This window comes from Phascolarctos cinereus, unplaced genomic scaffold (genome assembly GCF_003287225.1).
Source record: "Phascolarctos cinereus isolate Bilbo 61053 unplaced genomic scaffold, phaCin_HiC Scaffold_5;HRSCAF=322, whole genome shotgun sequence".
Taxonomy (NCBI): Eukaryota; Metazoa; Chordata; class Mammalia; order Diprotodontia; family Phascolarctidae; genus Phascolarctos; species Phascolarctos cinereus.
In genome coordinates this window covers 122,342,754-122,364,273 of record NW_027555958.1, presented here as the reverse complement: position 1 = coordinate 122,364,273, position 21,520 = coordinate 122,342,754, and the positions used below count along the sequence as shown (strand labels likewise).

Genomic DNA, 21,520 nt, shown 5'->3' with positions numbered 1-21,520 from the left:
TAGACCACCTGAAAGGCCCTTTTCCCTTCTGTATCTGTAATCCTATGATCCTTTGAGTAGTGACTGAAAGATTATTCACCCTTATTTTTCTATTTCCCAAGATGCCTAGTTTGTGAGCATGTAGCAAAGACCTCATGCACCCCAACTTCATAAGGCACTAGAGGCTTTCTCAGCATCCTAGACACTACCGTACTTTCTCAGTGTCTGTACAATATTTTAGTTCATTAAACTGGAATAAGATAGCAAAAGTCATGACATCCCTGCCCAGAAATAAGCTTTTTTTCCCCCTCTGTACCATGCATTGAATCATTAAATGTTAACCTTGCTGTGCCTTTTTGTCTGATTGGGGAGGCTATTTATTAGGAGCCATGCAAAATAAACATGAAGAGTTCACCATAAAATATGACAACCACTTTAAATAATGTTGACTTAATTAAACTTTAAACTTTATTTATATATTTTATGGTCATAGTGTGAGCTCTTCTCGGATGTTTACTTCAGTGAAAGATCCATCATGTGAGGACCTTGAAAGGAATTAATCCCCGTAGCCCTGGCACAGAACTCAGCTCCAACAATTCAGATCTAAATATTTAGTGATGGATGATCCCTGTTTATAGAACTGAGGGCAGCATGACATTTAAATGGGATCTGTGCTTGCTATAGCAAGACCGTTGTTGAGAAGAAATGGGAAACTGAAGCCATGCCAACCATCGGAAGTTGATAAGTCCATTTCTCGACTGTTGGGGTTTCTCCCCCCTTTTGGCCAGTTCTGGTCCTGAAGGCTTCTTCTTCACAAACATTACAAATGGTTTTCCAAACTAGAAGTTCTGCTGACTCTTGAACATTTTCTAGTGCATCGCATGGTTAAACTAATAGCCTTGCTGGGTGTCAGCCAAAGGTTACAGGCCTCTCAAAATATTCCTGGAAGAAAAAAAAAGTTTATCACCAAACTGAAGTTTCTCATTAGTAACCCTGTGTTGTCTAATCTGCGAAATTACATGATTAACTCTTTTGCAGAGACAGCTTTAGCCAAAGCTTACAGTCCCACAGGAAGTTATTAAAAGTATCACCGAGATAATTTCCCTGCTTTGTACTTGGCCTCTGGGGTAAAGGAAATACATCATTAGAAGAATACTTTATAATAAAACCATAGATCACTCACAATTATTAAATGATTGTCAAAGAGAATTATTATTTTTAAAAATTGAAGACTGTGATTTGTAAAACAAATTTAAAAAAACCTTGAAAGGAATTCTTTTGTTTTTTGAAGAGAAATGAGAAGTATGCTTTTTTCATCTCCCATTTGCTTTGAAGTCAATATTTTAGTGTATCTTTTTTCAAATGCATATATCTTACCTTACACATGTGTTTTGTTTTGTTAGTTTTTTTCTCGGTAATTCAGAGGTTCCCTTACATTAAAAAAAAAAAGCCGTTAAAAGCAAGAAAGAAAGCAATTAAGGCAGGCCAAAAGAAAAATTAATAAGAAATGTTCCATTGATATTGTCATGAATAAATAAGAAAATTTTATCTTTAATATCTATGTGCTGTAAGAAATGATGAGCTGATTGATTTTAGAAAAACAGAAAGACTTGCATGAAATAATGAAGAGTGAAATGAGCAGAACCAAGAGAACATTGTGTACAGTAACAATGATATTGTTCAAAGAACTGTGAACGACTGGGCTATTCTGAGTATTATATATTCTCAAATCAAGTACAAAGGACCTATGAAGGAAAATGCTATCTACCTGCAGAGAAAGAACTGATAAATTGAAGTGTGTGCACGTGTGCACGAGCACACACTTGCACATGTACACACATGTGTCACATGATGGCGAAGGTGAGAAGGGATACAGGCAGTTCATAACTTAAAGTGTAACAAATTTTTTTTTAATTAAAAAGGAGCTAAAGGTAAATAGCATATGGCCTAACACGAAGTTTTATTATAGAGGCTATATTAGTTTCTTCTGAGGGATATGAGCACATTCCTAGCACCAAACACAAGATCTGCCACTTAGAAGATACTCAGTTAAACAGAAATGTTCCAGGTGATTCATTGTTGTAACAGTTGAGTACAAAAACTACCTTGGAGAAAAAATAAATTGTTTTAGCAATTAGTCCAAATGCATAACAAATGTGTTCAGCTGTTCTTGGTACTTTAAAATATTTAGTATAGGGCCTGGCACATAGTAAGAGCTATACAAATTCTAGGTGTTATTATTATTAATTATTATTATTATTACACTTATCCTTAGCTTTTTGAGGTAGTCACAGTTCTTAAACCTATTCTGACCCAGAAAGTGATTGTTTTGTTTGATCATATTTTCTTCTTAGGGAAAGCTAGGTAGTGCAGTGGGTAGAGCATCAGCTTTGAAGGACCTGAGTTCAAATGTGGCCTCAAACCAAACTTGATACTTACTAGGTGTGTGACTTTGGGCAAGTCACTTAACCCTAATTGCCTGGAAAAAAAATATTTTTTTTTAACTTTCAGGGAAGATGCTGGACCCTTTTTTCATCTTTTCTCATTCTATGAAATGTACCGTTGCTCATGAAACCAAGATCTGGTGAGGGTAGCAGGAGCTAGATGAGTATTTCTGGACAAGCTCATTCACATAGTTGCTAATAATAAATTTGAGCCTGACTTCCTGACTAGCCCTACTGTTTACCTAGAGCTCCCCAGATAAACTGGACTGAAAGCCACCAAATCATTTAGTAAGCAAATGCTTGTGTATAGGGTAAATGAATTTAAGTGTTTAGGGTCCCAAATTGCTTACAAATTCCTGAGGATCAAAGCCAATTAACTTGGGGGCCAATTTATAAAAGACTGATTAGCTTTTGGATTTTAAAAAAATTTTACCTCTTTTTTTTCTTTTTTTTTTTCAGGTTCTTAGAAGAGTAAGGAATATCTGACATTTGAGAAAAAAATTCTGGCTTCAAATATGTACTTGTGCAGTGAGATTTATGAATAATGGATAGTGAAAAGATTCTGGAGTAATAACTGACATTTGTATAGTTTATTAAGGTTTGTTAATGTAGGGCAGCTAGGTGGCACAGTGGATAGAGTGCTGGGCCTGGAGTCAGGAAGACTCATCTTTCTGAATTCAAATCAGACACTTACTAGCTGTATGACCTTTGGCAAATCACTTAACCCTGTTTGCCTCAGTTCTTTATCTATAAAATGAACTGGAGAAAGAAATGGTAAAGCACTTCAGTATCTTTGCCAAGAAAACCCCAAACCAGGTCATGAAGAGTCGAACACAAATGAAATGACTGAACAACAACAAAAAAAAGGAGTTGGTGTTTCTAATCTCATTTGAACATCACAACAACCCTCTGAAATAGACACTGTAAGTTATCATTCTCTCTATACTACAGAAGGGGGTATTGAGGCTCCAAAAAATTGCGTGACTTGTCCATGATTACTATAGTTAGCGAGATTTGAACCCAGATCTTCCTGACTCCAAGTCTAGCATGCTAGATACTATACCACTCTGAACTTTCAAAAGAAAATAAACCTATTCATCCATGGACCAATTTTCATTGTCTCTGTCTACAAAGCTCCATTTCAAGCAATTAAAAATATCACATGAGGAATAGATTCATGTTACAGATACTAAAGGTTGCTATGGAGAGAGATGTTTGCAGAGATCCAGGAAAGGCTTTATCTGTTTATGAAGTTGTTTTCTCTAATGGGAACTTAACTGTGACAAATTTGTAAAAACCTGGCTAGCTGCCACTCCCAATGCTATCTTTGAAAGAAAAGGTGAAGGATATAACTACATCAAGCATTGTTGCTTTTCTCTCTTCTTATTTGCTGGAATGTCTGGCCAGCTTCTGCATAGGGTCAGTCAACTGTGCACTTAGAGTCAGCTCTGAATTGACTAGGTAGGCAGCCCCTTATGTGGGTGTCATTTGAAAAGTGCTGAAAGGTTCCCTACACATACCCATATCCCTCACCAGCTTACTCTGGTGGCTGGAATTTCCACAACTAACCCTTTTGAATTAAGGCAATGAGGGGCCCTATTACCTTGGAAAAGTATCACAATCATACAGTAACACCTTAGTAAGTTGTTTAGTAGGGCTCTGATAAACTAGATCGCAGAACAAGTAGTCTTTGAGAAGCAGATGGCATCAGGAAAATTGTGTAATTTGGGGTACTTCTAGAAGGGGTCCAGCCTACAATAACCTAACTAGCCTAGACGCCTGGGCATGGAGCATATAGAAAGAGGGATGGACGGTGGTGGAATCACGGGATCATAAAACTGAGGTCTGGAAGGTACTTGGAAATCATCTATTCTGACCCCTTCATCTCACAGTTAAGTAAACTGAGGCCCAAAGAAGTGAAACAAATTAGTTTCAGAGATGAAATTCTGACTACAAACACAATATTCCTTTTTAAAAATATTGATATTTTGTTTTTTATCACCTTAATTTCTGAATCTATCTCCCTCTGTTCTCTCCTACCCAATAATTACAACAAAGAATAAAAAGAAAGAGTGGGGGGAAAACAGTTCAAAAGTATTTTGATATTCAGTCATTTTTGGTTGTGTCCAACTCTTCGGGTTTTCTTGGCAAAGGTAATAGCGTGGCTTGCCATTTCCTTCTCTGACTCATTTTACAGATGAGGAAACTGAGGCAAACAAGGTTAGGTGATTTGCCCAGGGTCACACAGCTAGTAAGTGTCTGAGGTCAGATTTGAATTCAGGAAGATGAGGCTTCCTGACTCCAGGGCAGATGCTCGTAGTAGATAGTACCCATACCTACCCTACTTTTACAAAGGGAGAAAAGTGTATTTTCTCTTATCTTCTTTGAGGATAATCTTTGTCATCTAATGTTCTTCCTGCAGACTTCACCTACCTTTGCTACCTCTGGTCCTACATTCACTACTTACTGGCATCACCATGTGACTTTCAGATAACAGCATACTATACCGCAAGGGACCTTCACTTCATACCAGATAAAGGAACAATGAAAGAAAATCATCAAGTCTACTGTCTTACATTCACTAACTCAGAGGCAGATGGGTGGCACACCAGAACAGAGCCAGGAGGACCTGAATTCAAATCCAGACTTAGACACTTACGAGTTGTGCAATCCTGGGCCAGTCACTTAACCTTTATCTGCTTCGGTTTCCTAATCATCAAAATGAAGATAACAACAGCATTTACCCCCCAGAGATGTTAAGAGGACAAAATAAGATGATATTTTAAAAATGCTTTACAAACCTTTATGCATTATATAAATGATAGCCATTATTATTATTATTATTATTATTATTATTATTATTATTATTTCTATTATTACTAAAATTATTCAACACCATCAACAAATTTGGAAGCTATTGAGCCAATTCAGGTGCCTATACCCATTAAAGACCTGCATATATCATGATTATTTCACTGTCAAAAGACAGTGGCATAAAAACATTTCCCATATAAATGAAAAAATAATAATACATCAAAAGTCTAGCTTTGTTATATTCAGTTTAAGCTTGTGCTAGGCAGGCTGAGCCAGAAAAGTGCTAATTGTCAGTCATGAGTCCAGTTCCAGGCCGGAGCCAAGGAAGGAGTTTAGACTCACCACTTAGAAGTGATGACTTACCAAGCTAGAAGAAAGTATGGAGGTCATCTATTCAGGCATTTTACAGAGCAAGAAATGAGGCCCTGAGAGCTTACATGATTTTGCAGGGTCACACAGGTAATCACTTGCAGAGCTAGGATTTGTACCCAGGTCGGTCCTCTTAACTCCTTAAACTACAATTCCTTCTGTTGTTCCCTACTGTCTCTGGTCTTAATCACTTACTAGCTCTATGACCCTGGGAAAGTCACGTAACCCTGTTTGCCTCAGAAAATGAGCTGGAGGGGGCAGCTAGGTGGTGCAGTGAACAGAGCACTGGCCCTGGAGTCAGGAGGACCCAAATTCAAATCTGGCCTCAGACACATAACACTCACTAGCTGTGTGACTCTGGGCAAGTCACTTAACCCCAACTGCCCTCACCGGAAAGGAAAAAAAAAAGAAAATGAGCTGGAGAAGGAAGAGGCAAACCACATCAGTATTTTTGCCAAGAAAACCCCAAATGGGATCGTGAAGAGTCAAAATGACTGAAATAACAGAACAACAATTGCTTCTGTGCCAAGGATGCCTAACAGGAACGTGGACCTCTTATCCATAATCACCTGTCACTTCCAGATTCCCAAACACATTGTAGTACACCAAGCAACAGACCTTACTTTTGATACGAGCTTACAGCAGTCCACAAATATTGCAGCTGTTCTCTGAGACTTATGTTGATCCTTGGCTTCTTGAAATAATATGTCCCAATTCTGAGACCTTTTCTGGACCAGACAATAAGTGTTTTGCTCAGTTATCTCCTATTTTTGCCTTTCCCAAAAATAGCAGAATGTTCAGTTAAGTGTTTGCAAACATAGAGTTCAATGTCACAGGTTGATCTGGCTAGGAGACCCAGCTTGGAAATCCATTGTCCAAGGTGAAGTGACATGGCAGGCTACCTCAAAGAATAGGTTTTTACTGAGTTCCTAGTAGCATAAATCAACAAAAGTTGCTGCCCTGAGGCAACAATCCTTTAACATCTCAAAGTGGTTTTGGAATTGCAAAATAAAGAAAAAAAAAAGATCTGCAGGGTGGTGTGTAATGGAGTCTCTCAAATGGTGTCTCAGACAAGCCAGTCAGAAGATGAAGTTATAAGTTAGTCAGGTTACAGAATTATAGTTCATCTCAAGGTAGGGCAAGCAATGATTTTATCTAAACCAGATGGGAGATGGAAGCAGAAGAAAGAAAATCAGTTCCAAGGATAGGTTCTCATGACTCAATCAATCCACAGAAGGAGGCTGTCAAAAGTATAATATAAGCTCTTCCAATAGAAATGTAAGCTCTGTTAGGGCAAGACTTTAATTTTTCTTTTAGTTTTCCCAGTGCCTAACACAGTGCCTGGAAAATAGTAAGTACCTAATAAATGCTCAGGCAGCTAAATGGCACAGTGAATATGAGTGAATATAAGTCTGAAGTCGGGAAGACCTGAGTTTAAATTTAGCCTTAGACATTTATTAGCTGTGTGACCTTGGGCAAGTCACTTAACCTTGTTTGCCTCAGTTTCCTCATCTGTAAAATGAGCTAGAGAAAGAAATGGCAAACCATTCTGGTATCTTTGGAAAGAACTCCACAAAGAGTCAGACGTGACTGAAACAACTGAACAACAACAGAAGCAATAAATACATGTTGAATGAGTGAAATATGTTTCATAATCACAGAGACCAGTAATGGTCAGGTCCTCTGTAATTCTATAAGCACTAACATGCTAAAGGAAGTGACAGGTCATTATAAGACAATACTTCTGGGCTATGAACCTCTTTTAATTGCAATTGGTTAAGGTCATTCCTCAAACTCCAAAAAAAAAAAACCCTCCTAGAATATGATTTATATTCATGACTAGGCTGCTGTCCCAGGCCTTCCATTGACAGGTCAGTTTTTGGAGGGCCTCCTTGGTATCATTAAAGATCATTCTTTGCATTCATAAGTGAAGATAACGGACCACTAACCACATTTTGTATTCTCTTTTGAAGTCATAGTATTTGTGAAGCATATATCAGCACACTTTCTCCTAATTTATTCTTAAAAGTAGAAAGATACTTCACCATAATGGTTAGAATACCTGACAAAAATCAGGTTTCATATCCTACTTTAAAAAGTATTTTATTTTTCCCCCAATTACATGTAAAAATCATTTTTAACATTTTTTTTGTTTCAATTCCAAATTATATCCTTCCCTCCTTCTCTTTCCCCCTCCCTGAGACTGATATATTCTACTTTTGACACTTTCTACCTGTATGACGATGGGTCTTGTCACTGAGAGCTTGTTTCTTTATCTGTAAAATAGAGATAATAATATCAGTAGTCTCTTAACCTATCAGAATCTCAGGAAACTCTCTAGTACTTATTTACCAAATTATAGAGGACTGCAATGTGCCTCAGGGGAAGAAGTTCAAAAACCTATCAGACGACCTATTCTTAAAGAGAAATCAAAATTTTGGAGATATGTCAGCAACATACCTGGTTCCAATGCAAAGGAAGACAGGAGGAGTCCAATGGATCAGGCTCACCAGTAGGGGAAAACAAACCAACAGCTTCACAACAATCTACATTCCAATAGGAACATTGGCTCTGGCACTGGCACTAAATATATACATATATACATATATACATACATACATACATACATACATACATACATATATATATATACACACACATACACACACACATACACACACATATATATATATATACATATATACACACACATATATATATGTTTGGCTTTCAAACTTCCTGCTTTTTTTCATTGCTATTATTCACATTTATTCCTCTAGACACAAGGCAATTCTCTCTTCCATTCCCTCCTCATTCTCACCTTTATTCAGCTCAGCCCTTGTCCTCTCCTCTCCTTTACTGTTTGAGGTCCTGTAAAGCTCTTCTATTTTGAATAGGCTCTGCAACATTATAGACATTTTCCTCAAATTCTCCTTCTATCTATTTACCTTCATTGAAATCTGCCTTTCCCCTGATGACAGCAGTACCTCTCTTCAACAAAGGCCTCTTATAAATGTTCTTTATCTCTCTAACTTATAGGGGAAGAAGTAGAGAGGAGTAGTTGGCATATCCTTTGATATCTAATGCAACTTAACTTTGCCACCTAATCTTCATCACCCGTTGTTCATCACTACATTTCATCTTTTGAAATCTATGCCATCAAACTAAGCCACTCATCCTGTTTTCTAATGTTGTCAACCCGTAGAACATTCTCATACTTTCCTCTACCACTTTACCACATAGTTCATAGTCTTCCTCTCTACTCCAGCCCTCATCCTCACCCTTATCAAATTTGATTTCCACTATTTATTTGTTTGATGAGCAAGGATATATTAATTGTCTACTACATGCAATGCATAGTATTAGTTAGGTTCTGGATATACATAGATAAAAATGGCAGTTCTTGCCTTCAAGGAAATAACTCTTTTAACATCTGACCTGACCTACTCAGCACCAACACTTATCACTACTTCACCAACACCGTCATAGCTTTAGCTTCCTCAATTATAACTGCTTTACTTCTGAGAATTATGAAAATCTTTTCTTTCACCACAGCTTCCTATCTCTTTATTACTGACCTCTATCCTGCCAAACTTGATCTGCATCCTCATCTTGACCTTGGGTCCTTAGACTTCTCCTTAGAAGCCAAATGACTGACTCCATTTTTATTTCAGTCCTCCTTGCTTTTCCCGAACCTGTAATGCTCCATTACAGTAAGGCAGCGGTTACCTAGAAATCCTCTACACTTTGGCCTTCTATTCCCACTTTTTAAACCTCAACACTGGCTGATTCCCTGCTATCTGTGTTCTATACTCCTCAACTTCTGAACATTGCTAGAGAGAATCCACAAACCATGCTGAATAGGTCTCCTGCAAATTCATGCTGGCTAAACTGAGTTAGGCCCTCACTGCCATTCAGCAATCTTTCTATTTGTATTTTGTTAATTCCCTGTTATGTTCCCTGCAGCAGCTGATCTGAACATTGCTTTTTACTCCTATCTTCATTCTCATCAGGTGACCTTTTTTGTCTCTTCAGGCCATGTATCTGAAAAGTGACAAAGATTCTCAAGATTTGTAACATCTGAGAAGTACTACCTAATTCTGGTGATTAGTATTGGAACAAATGGTATTGTCAACAACAGCAAAGAAATGTTTCTAGGAATTATAAAATTATAAAATTCTGGGTAAGAAACTGAAGGCATGAGAAGTACTAGTGACCTTCCTACCACTGCTACTCTTTAAAGCTAGGGAATTTAGGAAGAGAAAGGAAAATTTTGGAACTAAACGACTGACTTTTTAAAAAATGGTGCTTAAGATTAGGATTTGGATTTCTAAACTGCTGCTTAAAACACAGCAATGACAGGCTCATGGAGAAGATTGTAATACCTCTAGTGGTAGCTGGGAAAATGTGTTTTCATAAGAGTCTTAAAAATCTGATCAAGGGGACTTTAAACTGAAAATGAGGGAAAGGGAGGAAACGGCCTACTCATATCTATGTATCCATCAAGCCAGAGAGGTACCAGAGAGAGAAACATCTGGGACAGAGAAAGAAAAATAGTAGAAGAAAGAACCAGTAATTTATAGAAACAAATTCCAAAAATGTAGTCATTACTAAAACCCATGGTCATAATGTACGTCCAGAAAGCATGGAAGATAAACAATATAAAGTAGAAATCCTAATGCCGAGGAAAATTAACCTGGGTAGATATCACTGAGGCTTACCGAGGCGGGATTCATGGCTCTGGAATAGTATAGCCCATTTTCAAATAGAGCAGAATAGACAAAATTGAGGGCAGAGTTTAATTTTAAGAAATTATTTGTTGTTGTTCAGCTGATACTTTATGCTCCTATTTGGGGTTTTCTCAGCAAAGATACTGGAGTGGTTTGATATTTTCTTCTCCAGATCACATTACAGATGGGGAAAGTGAGGCAAACAGGGTTAAGTGACTTACCAAGATCACACAGCTAAATATCTGAGGCCAGATTTGAATTCAGGAAGATGAGTCTTCCTTCCTCCAGGTCGAGCACTCTATCAACTGCACCACCTAGCTGCCCATGCTAAGAAGACATACTCATGTGAGAAAATTCAGCAATCAACTAGGAGAAGAAACATGATTGAGAGTATTTACATAAAATTAATAGGGGAGGGAAAAGGAGTAATATAGGCATCTGGAAGGCACAGTGAACATCAATGTATTTTGTTCCACAAACCCTTGTCAACAGCAGCAGCCCCCAAAAGTCCTATAAATCCCTAGGATGATGTAATGTATTGCTTATAACATTCTTTAAGATCTATACAGTTAAGTGCTTACAATAACTATAATTTTAAATTTTGCACTAAAAAGCTCTAAACTAAAATTTATATGACACTACATAAAATATAAGATCTTATACTACCTATAATTATGAAAACTATAAAAGTAATCACAAAATAATCATAAATATTTTGTGTAGCACATTCAGTAAGAATTAAAACAAGTAATCCAGCAAGATGATATACTTGCAATTTATTATCTGCAAGATTTCATATTATATTTACTTTTTTTCCAAATTTTAATGAATAAAAACATTTTTAATTTACAACTTTTCCTATTGAGTCAAATAGTGCAAACCTTTGTTTAAATTAAAAAGTCCAATATAGTAAAATAATAATACATAAACTTAATTTTGATGTTGGGCTCTTTTATTTGAATAAAAGATTGCACTATTTGGTTCAATACTAAATAAATACAGTCTTAAACATGATTCTGCATCAAGTTCATTTCTGGATTTCGATTTAAAACAAAAATAAAGTAGAAATACTTGAAGCAGAAATTGATAAGAGGATTTCATAAGTTTTTTGTTTTGTTTTGTTTTGTTTTGTTTTGGTGAGGCAATTGGAGTTAAGTGAGTTGCCCAAGGTCACACAGGTAATGAGTATCGTGTGTTTGAGAACAGATTTGAATTTAGGCCCTCCTGACTCCAGGGACATTGCTGTATCCACTATGCGAATTAGCTGCCCCATAAAGATGGTTCAGAGGTGTTGTATTTTCTGATCACTTGCCTAGGGTCACATAACTAGTAAGTGTCAAGTGTCTGAGACCAGATTTGAACTCAGGTCTTCCTGAATCCAGGGCCAGTCCACTGGGCCATCTAGCTGCCCCCCACAAGCTTTTTTGCTGATAGATAGAAATTCTTTTTTTTTTTTAATTTTTAGCCAAGTAACCAATCAACGTAAATGAATAGCAAGTTACAATATAGAACATTTACTTTTCTACTGGCTAATGATAAATGCTATATTAAACATTAAATGCACTTAAAGTTCAATTGCATGTATTATTTTGTTTTTAACAATGTATGTAAATGGCTTTCGTAAAGAAAAAGTCTCTTCAGATGTGACTTTCTTTTCTTCTACCACTGACAAACCAGTTATACTTTGACAGAAACTCTACTCACCAACTGACCAGTGTTGCCAACCAGTTCATTTGAAAATCTATTAGAATCAAGTAGTAACATATGCAGAGGATAAGTTTAAAGTTAAAAAAAAAACTTTAATACAGCAATGAGGGCGGAGCCAAGATGGCAGACTAAAAGCAGTGACTTGCTTGACCTCTCCCAGAAACCCCTCCAAATACCTATAAAAAAAATGTCTCTAAACAAATTCTAAAGCAGCAGAACCCACCAGAAGACAGAGTGAAATAAATTTCCAGCCCAAAACAATCTGGATGATTGATCAGAAAGGTATATCGTGCCAGATGGAAAGAGAAACTCAGTGTAGCGTGGGGGCACAGGCCTCAGAGAACCTGAAGCAGGCCTCAGAGGACTGAATCTTGGGCAGCTGTGGTGGTTTCCAGACTTCTTACCCCATGAATGCTAAAGAAAACTTAGAAGTTCAGTGGGAAAAGTCTGCTTCTGTGGTGAGAGAGAAGCTAGGTCTCAGAGCCAGTTCCAGAGCACAGAGCGTGGCCCCCGGGGCAATGGCTGCTTCCGGAGCTTCTGGCCCACACACTGAGGGGAAATTGAGTGGCTGATAGAGAGAAATTGCAGGGATCTCTTTGCCAGTGCTGAGGCAGGAATCTCTTTCTTTGCCTGTGCTTGGACCTGGGTAACAGTTCTGGGCAGCTGTCCTGGGGCTAGGAGGAGCACTGGCATGGTGGAACTTTTTAGTGGGCTTGGAGAGAAAACCTTCCTCACAGTTCCAGGACAGAAAGGAGTGCTTGTGGTCACTAACAGACCAGAGCACAGGCCAGGAAAGGAGTAAACACCTTGCCCCTTATCATACCACCTTGCAAGAACTGAAAATTTACAGGTCCCTACAAGTATCTCTGAAAACAGCTACACAAACCCCTGAAGCTTGGGACAGTACACTTTCCACATTAGAAGCAGACTCTTACCTTAACAAAGAGTTTAAAACTCAAGTAATTGGCTAGGATCATGAGCAAGCAGTGCAAAAAGAGTCAGACTATATTATCTTACTTTGGTGAAAAAGAAGATCAAAATATACAACCAGAAGAAGATGACAGAATCAAAGCTCCTACATCCAAAGCCTCCAAGAAAAATATGAATCAGTGCCAGGCCTTGGAAGAGCTCAAAAGGGACTTTGAGAAGCAAGTAAGGGAAGTAGAGGAAAAACTGGGAAGAGAAATGAGAGTGATGCAAGAAAATCATGAAAAACAAGTCAACAGCTTGCTAAAGGAGACCCAAAAAAATACTGAAGAAAATAACACCTTAAAAAATAGCCTAACCCAAATGGCAAAAGAGGTCCAAAAAGCCAATGAGGAGAAGAATGCCCTAAAAAAAAATTGGCCAAATGGAAAAGGAAGTCCAAAAGATTACTGAAGAAAATACTTCCTTAAAAATTAGAATAGAGCAATTGGAAGCTAGTGACTTTATGAGAAATCAAGACACTGTAAAACAAATCCAAAAGAATGAAAAAATTAGAAGACAATGTGAAATATCTCATTGGAAAAACAACTGACCTGGAAAATAGATCCAGGAGAGAGAATTTAAAAATTATTGGACTATCTGAAAGCCATGATCAAAAAAAGAGCCTAGACATCATCTTTCAAGAAATTATCAAGGAAAACTGCCCTGATATTTTAGAACCAGAGGGCAAAATAGAAATTGAAAGAATCCACCAATCTCCTCCTGAAAGAGATCCCCAAAGGAAAACTCCTAGGAATATTGTAGCCAAATTCCAGAGTTCCCAGGTCAAGGAGAAAATATTACAAGCTGCCAGAAAGAAACAATTCAAGTACTGTGGAAACACAATCAGGATAACACAAGATTTAGCAGCTTCTACATTAAAGGACCAGGGCATGGAATATAATATTCCGGAGGGCAAAGGAGATAGGATTACAACCAAGAATCACCTACCCAGCAAAACTGAGTATAATCCTTCAGGGGAAAAAATGGTCATTCAGTGAAATAGAGGACTTTCAAGCATTTTTGATGAAAAGACCAGAGCTGAATAGAAAATTTGACTTTCAAATACAAGACTCAAGTGGAACATGAAGAGGTAAACAGGAAAGAGAAATCATAAGAGACTTATTAAGGTTGAACTGTTTACATTCCTGCATGGAAAGATGATATTTATAACTCATGAGACCTTTGTCAGTATTAGGGTAGTTGGAGGGAAAAAATTTATGTATGTAGATAGATAGAGATAATAGATGAGATAGATAGATAGATAGATAGATAGATAGATAGATAGATAGATAGATAGATAGATAGATAGAGGGCACAGGGTGAGTTGAAGATTAAGGGTCATATCTGGAGAATAAAATTAAGGGATGAGAGAGGATTATACTAGAAGAAGAAGAAAGAGAGAGGTAGAATGGGGCAAATTACCTCACAAAAAAAAACAGAAAAGAAAAGACTCTTACAGTGGAGGGGAAATGGGGAAGGTGAGAGGGAATGAGTGAATCTTATTCTCATAGGATTTGGCTTAAGGAGGGAATAACATACACATTCAATGGGGTATGGAAATCTGTCTTACCCTACAGGAAAATAGGAGGGGAGGAAGGGGACAAAAGAGCAGGGGGATGTTAGAGAGGAGGGCAGATTGGGAAAGGGGGTAATCAGAGGCAAATACTTCTGAGGAGAGACAGGATCAAAAGAAAGAATAGAATAAATGGGAGGGCAGGATAAGATTAAGGGAAATGGAGTTAGTTTTTCACATGTCTACTGTGGAAGTGTTTTGCATAACTGTACATGTATAACCTATATTGAGTTCCTTGCCTTTTCAATGAGGGTGGGTAGGGAGGGAGGAAGGGAGAAAATTTGGAACCCAAGGTTTTAAAAACACATGTTTAAAAAAAAATTTTCACATGCAACTGGGAAATAAGAAATACAGGAAATGGGGTACAGAAATCTATCCTGCCCTACAGGAAAATAGAAGGGGAAGGGGATAAGAGAAAGGGGGGGGAAGAAATAGAAGAGAGGGCAGTCTAGGGGAAGGGGCATTCAGAATGCCAGCCATCTTGGGTTGAGGGGAGGGGCGAGATGGGGTAAAAATTTGGAATTCAAAATCTTGTGGAAGTAAATTTTGAAAACTAAAAATTAATAAATTTATATTTAAAAAAAATACAGCAATGAGAGGCAGTATAAGGTTTGCTTCTGCAGAACATTGGTGATGATCCATGATAATTTCAAAATGGCTTGTAACATGCATGTCCTGCAATGATGATTTTCAAACAGTCTTACGTTAGTGTTACAAGAATGCCAATGTATATAACATTTTACAATCACACAGCTGATGAATTCTTATTAAATGGTAGCAGAAGGGAACAAGGGAGCTACTCTGGTGCAATGTACAGAATGAATATGCCATGCATCTGATCAGCTGTTGGGAATCAGTTTGCACTCAAGTGTCAATCGTTATTTTAGTTTAGTAGACCAAAACTGTGTGAATGATTATGACAGTTTTGAATCACCAGTGCAAAAATCTATAATCAAATATTCACATACTTATTTTCACAGTGGAAAAATATATTCACAACATAATTGGGCCATTATTTAGTGCTTAGGGTACCATTAAACAATTTTAGCATGAACCCTTTGGGCTATCATTATGACCCCCCCCCCCAAGAGGTTTGCAAATCACTAAATGGAAACCATGCAGCTCTCAACTTGGAGTCAGGAGGGTTTGAGTTCAAATCTATCCTCAGACACTTACTATCCTTCTGACTCTGAAAAATCATTTAATCTCTTCCTTACCTTCCTCATCTTTAAAATGAGGATAATAACACCTACCTCCCGGGGTTGTTGTGAGAATAAAAGGAACTAATATATGTAAAGGACTATTTAAATGTTAGTTATTGTTGTTGTTGTTGTTGTTGATGATGATGATAATGGATTATATGCAGATGGCCCAGAGAGGATATATGATGAGTTCAGGAAACAGTTTACAATTCTGGCATAAAGATGTGATAGAGTACTGACAGAAGACTTCAATGATCCGGACATCTGTTGATATTCTTGCTGCTAAAAGCAGAGCCAATAACTTCTTGGCATGAAAATGATCATATGATTCTTTAAAAGGTTATAAATACAAAAGGGGAGGTACAATTCTGTAGCTGACTCTTACTAAATAAAGATGAACTGGTTGATGAAGTAACATGAGATAATGCATGTAAGGTTCTGTGCAAACTTTAAAGCACCATATAAATGTCAGTTATTTCATTCTTACCATGTTTATGTCACATGGAGCTCAGTTAGAAATGGTCTCAGGACAAGTAGCTATCCTGTGATTATTCTTACATGTTTTGAATTCAGTAAACTATTATGCAGGTGGATAAAATGATTGATTTTTGGTGACTGAATGAAACTATTGGGATACAGTTTCATCTTCTGTAGCCCAGCAAAAAGTACCTTCAAGGTAACTTACAAATGATGATGATGGGAAAGATATAGATTTCTTCCTCTCACCACAAAGTTTTGATTTCTGCTATTAGGTTTCAATATTTTGGAGATAATTTTATTGCACATCGTTTGTAATATGGTAACATCTAAAATGTGCACAAATTTTTGTATGTTGATGTTACATCTGGATGATTCTGAGCAATAATTTTGAGATAATGATTTTGTTAGTTTTAATTGAATTTCATGGATATTTTCAGGTTTGTATTTGAAGTTTGGAAACTTATCTTGGTTTATGAAAAATATTGTGTCTCTGATATGTAATTCTGACAACTTTATGTCTTTGTAGTTATTCAGTAAGTGCTAATTTTTGCAAACTAAAGCAATATATTGCACCATTTCTACCATTTTCTTGAAGCTATTAACAGAGTCCAGGACCCTTAAGATTGAGCTTTCTATATTTTCTGGAAGCAATACCTGATCCTAAATGCTATCATAAACTTTTCTTCTTCTATTAAAAAAAAAACTGCTTGAATTACCCATTTGTTTGGCCTTTCTTTGTTGACATCATTGTTGTTCTATCATGTCTGAGTCTTCATAATCCCTTTGGCGTTTTGTTGGCAAAGGTATGGGGGGTGCTTTTCCATTTCCTTCTCCAGATCATTTTATAGTTGAGGAAACAGAGGCAAACAGGGTTAAGCAACTTGTCCAGGGTCACACAGCTAGTAAGTGTCTGAGGTCAGATTTGAATTCAGGAATATGAGTCTTCCTGACTCCAGCCACAGCATTCTATCCACTGCTCTGCCTAGCTGCTCTCTGTCCAGAGCAGGCTTTTCGGTGTTACATTCTTGGATTTTCCAATTTCTAAAGCTACGTTGGATAGTAAACCAATGACAGTAACTTTTGATAAGTCCAGTGACATGCATCTCATTAGTCTTTACAATTTCTCTGTGAAGTGGTATCCATTTGTTCAGGAAGTATTCCTAAACATTTGTAACCTTTTTGTCATTCAATCTAAGACCATCCATCAGTCCTCTTCTTTGTCTTAGTGAGGAAATAGTGATCTTTCTGAGTGTTATGGGGCCTGCTTTTTAATATTGTGCAAGTTTTCTTTGGATACTTTCTATACATAGTTGACCATTTTATTATACTAAAGTTGCTGGTGTCGTGGAGGTGATAATTTCCCTGAATTTGTTCTTCTCATTCAGCAATGACTTCGAAATGCTAGTTTGTCTCACAAGTCCCTACTTTCTCTTCATTAGCTTTATGCTTGCTTCGAAAAGACTGCCATATATTTAAGTAGTACATTCATCCAATGGCAATGATAATGTTGCTGATAACCATGATGGATGATGATGATGATGATGATGATGATGATGATGATGATGATGATGAGATTTAGTAGGGGAGGAGGTGACTCAACCTCTTAGAATGCGGAAGACAAGTACATATAGAAATGTACACATCAACATAAATTTAATAAATATATGAATACACATATATACACAGAGTGGTTAAATATAAGGGCACAATAGGAGAAAGGACACCAATAATTGGTGAGGGAGATCAGGAAAAGCTTCATCAGAACATGATGTCTGAGCTGCATATTAAAGGAAGAGAAGACCCTGAGAGGGAAGAGGGGCAAGGAAAGAGTGTTTTTCAGTTGTGGAATCAATATGGATGGGCATGGAACTCATTAACCAATTTAAAATTCCAAACAGACAAGATGAGTTATGTACTAGGATTCTTAAAGAATTGACATGTATGATGCTGAGCCACTGTCAGATATCTCTGGAATTAACTCTTTAGGGGAATTGGAGAGCTGCAAACAAGGTCATAATTTTTAAAAGGGGAAGGGAGAAAAGAAGTGAGTCTGAAAACCATAGGTCAGAGTCTGCGAACCATAGACCAGTGAATATTATTTCAATTCCTGACAAAATATTCTAAATTGTACTATTAAATGGATGGAGCCTGAATTCAGGAATTCATGAGTTCAAATCTCACTTCAGATACTTACTAGCTGTGTGACCCTGAACAAGTCACTTAACCACTATTTGCCTCAGTTTCCTCAACTGTAAAATGGGAATAATAATGACACCTGCCTCCCAGGGTTGCTGTGAAGATTAAATGAAATAATAATTTAAGGAGCTTAGCACAGTGTCTCCATACATAAATGTTAGTTATATGTTTTACATATATATTAGTTATAACTAAACTTCAGTTATTATTATTTGCCAACATTTCACTAAGAACAGGTCATGCCAATATAAGCTCATTCTCTTTTTTGGTGGGATCACTAGATTGGTAGCTTGGAAGAATAATTAAAATATAGTTTCCCCTATTTCAGGAAAGCATTTAATAAAGTTTTTCATACTATCTGTGAAAACAAGAGAGAAATACTTGGACTAGAGGGTAGAATATTTGGATAGATTTAAGAAGTGGTTGAATGACTGAAGTCAGAGTACTCAAAAGTTGAATGAAGTCCTCTAGTGGAGTCTTCCAGGGATCTGTCATCTTGTAATATTTAATTCTGCATCAATGATTTAGATTAAACATAGAGGATGTGCTTACCAAAATTTGCAAATGATACAAAACTAATGCAGATAGATAATTAACAAATTAGGTGAAAGAGTCAATGTCATCTTGACTTGCTAGAATAATGGATTGAATCTCATAAGATAAAATTTCATGAAAATAATTGTGAAGGCCTATAATTGGGTTCAATAAATTGATTTTCCAGGTATAAGATATGAAGGGATAGTGGGAAGAGAGAGCGATACAATGTGGATAGAAAATATTTTCCCTAAAACTGATATGGTATTCTAGTAGACTGATTTTTCAATATTAGCTAACAGTGCTTCTTGCCAGCCAAAAGAGTTGGTGTGTCTAGGTTTTATTGAAATGTACAGTTTCCAGGATGACAGAAATGAAGATTTTACTGTATTTTGCTCTGGTCAGCCTGCATCTGGAAGATTATGTTCTTCAGGACATTGACAAACTGAAGGGGATCCACAGATGGTAGGCAGGATGATGAAAGGCATAACGATGATATCATAAAAGGCTCAGTTGAAGGAACTGAGGATGTTTAAACTAGAGAAGGTAAAAAATAATTTCTGTTTTCAAGTATGTGGAGAGTTGTGGTATTGAAAAGGGATTAACCCAGTTCTGCTTGGCTCCAGAAAGCAGCATTGGGATAACTATGTGGAAGTTGTAAAGAGGCAGGTTTGGACTTCTTATAAGGAAAAGCTTCCTAACAATTAAAGTTTTCTAAATGTGAAATTTGTTTCCTTGTGAGGTTATAGGTCCCCACTTACTAGATGTTTTCTCTTACTTCAGCTCCCAACTAAAATTGCATCCTCTACAAGAAGCCATTACCAATCTAATTAATTCTAGTGTCTTCCCTTTATTGACTATTTCCAACTCACTTTGAATATAGCTTGTTTGTTCCTAGTTGCTTATGTGTTGTCTCTACCAGTCAATTCAGAGAACCTTGAGGAAAAGGACTGTATTCTACCTTTCTTTGTAACTTATCACAGTGCCTGCCACATAGCAGTGACTTAAATATTTATTCACTGGCTGAAAATGACCATTTTTTGGGTGGGGTGTTATGAAGGAAAATGGCATAAGGGTGTAGTTGGCCCTAGATGGTCTCTGAGGTCCCCGCCAATTTTGAGGTCCTGTGATTTGGGACATAGCTCATTTTTCCTCCTATGGATATGTTCATGTTCCCCTGAAGGAATCAGTGGAAAATTCAGCTCCCATGGGGAATATCCATGTCTGTGTTCTCTGCAGAGGGTAACATCTAGGGCAATCACAGTTCTATCTTATGTCATGAACATATATCTGCAGTGTAGATCAAGCTTCACAGTCACTTTTATGTATTGCTCACTATCTCTTCAGACTTGAGATACTATAGTTTTTAGGGTAACAATTATATCAGGCAGCTATAGGATTCTCACGCACTAGACTGTGAGCTTCTTGAAGTAAGGAACCAAGAGGTATTGATTTGTTTAATCCACCACAGTGCTTAGCAGTGTTTTGTATAATTAGGACTCAAATATATATTAACTCAATTCTAATAGAAATCATTTCTTTGAAACAGGAAATTTCAAAGCTCTTTCTACTTTGCATCTGCTTCTTGTCCTGGTTTCAACTCTACTGAACAAGATCCATAGCTGAGTGGTGCAATGAATAATGTGCCAGGCCTGAAGGCAGGAAGACTCATTTTCCTGAGTGCAAACCTGGCCTCAGACACTGACTAGCTATGTGACCTTGGACAAGTCACTTAACCCTGTTTTCCTCCGTTTCCTCATCTGTCAAATGAACTGGAAAAGGAAATGGCAAAACACCTCAGTATCTTTGTAAAGAAAACCCTAAATGGGGTCCCAAAGGGTAGGACACAACTGAAATGACTGAACAATAAATCCCCAGCACTTAGCACAGTGTTTGGCTCATAGTAGATGCTTAATAAATGTTTATTGGATTGGATTGAAATCTAAATTATAATTAGATAATCCATGGCTTACATAATGTTGAAGTGAAAGGCATATCTATTCTGATATTTGGCTTTCATTATGATATTTTATGCACATTATTATCCTCAACATTTTGGTAGTATCCTAAATATACTATGTATTATGCTAATTAATTAATTAGTAAGTTGTGGCTATATTATATACACAATGCTATGGGATGTATTATGGGAAAAACATAAGACATTAATCCTGCATCAAAGGGACTTACATGATATGAAAGATAGGAAAAAAGAAATAGAATAATAAGAAAAAAGTCTCGAAAAAATGATGATGTAAGAACAGATATAAGTACCAAATAAATGATAAAGTGGATTTGCTACTGAGTGTAGAAGAGGGAAACCATGACCATAGAATCTCTCATATGGAAGAGACTTTACTTAAAGACCATTTTTTGCCTTTGCTTACAGACCTCTAGCAAAGGGGAAAACTAAATCTTCCAAGGAAACCTCCTTCATTTTTGGACAGGTCTAAATTTTTTGGGCATTATTTCTTGTAACAAACCTGTCACCATTTCTACAATATCCACCCTTTTTCCTAGTTT

The 21,520-nt window shown here is 37.0% G+C and overlaps 1 long non-coding RNA gene across 1 annotated transcript in view; it reads right to left on the bottom strand.

Annotated features, from left to right (window-relative positions):
• Positions 1-424: 424 nt before the first annotated feature.
• The window catches only part of LOC144457548 (uncharacterized), a 257,270-nt gene continuing 236,174 nt past the window's right edge, over positions 425-21,520 (bottom strand). Inside the window, exon 2 of the long non-coding RNA XR_013486938.1 lies at positions 425-921. This is a non-coding gene — a long non-coding RNA (uncharacterized LOC144457548). The remainder of the gene's footprint in view (positions 922-21,520) is intronic.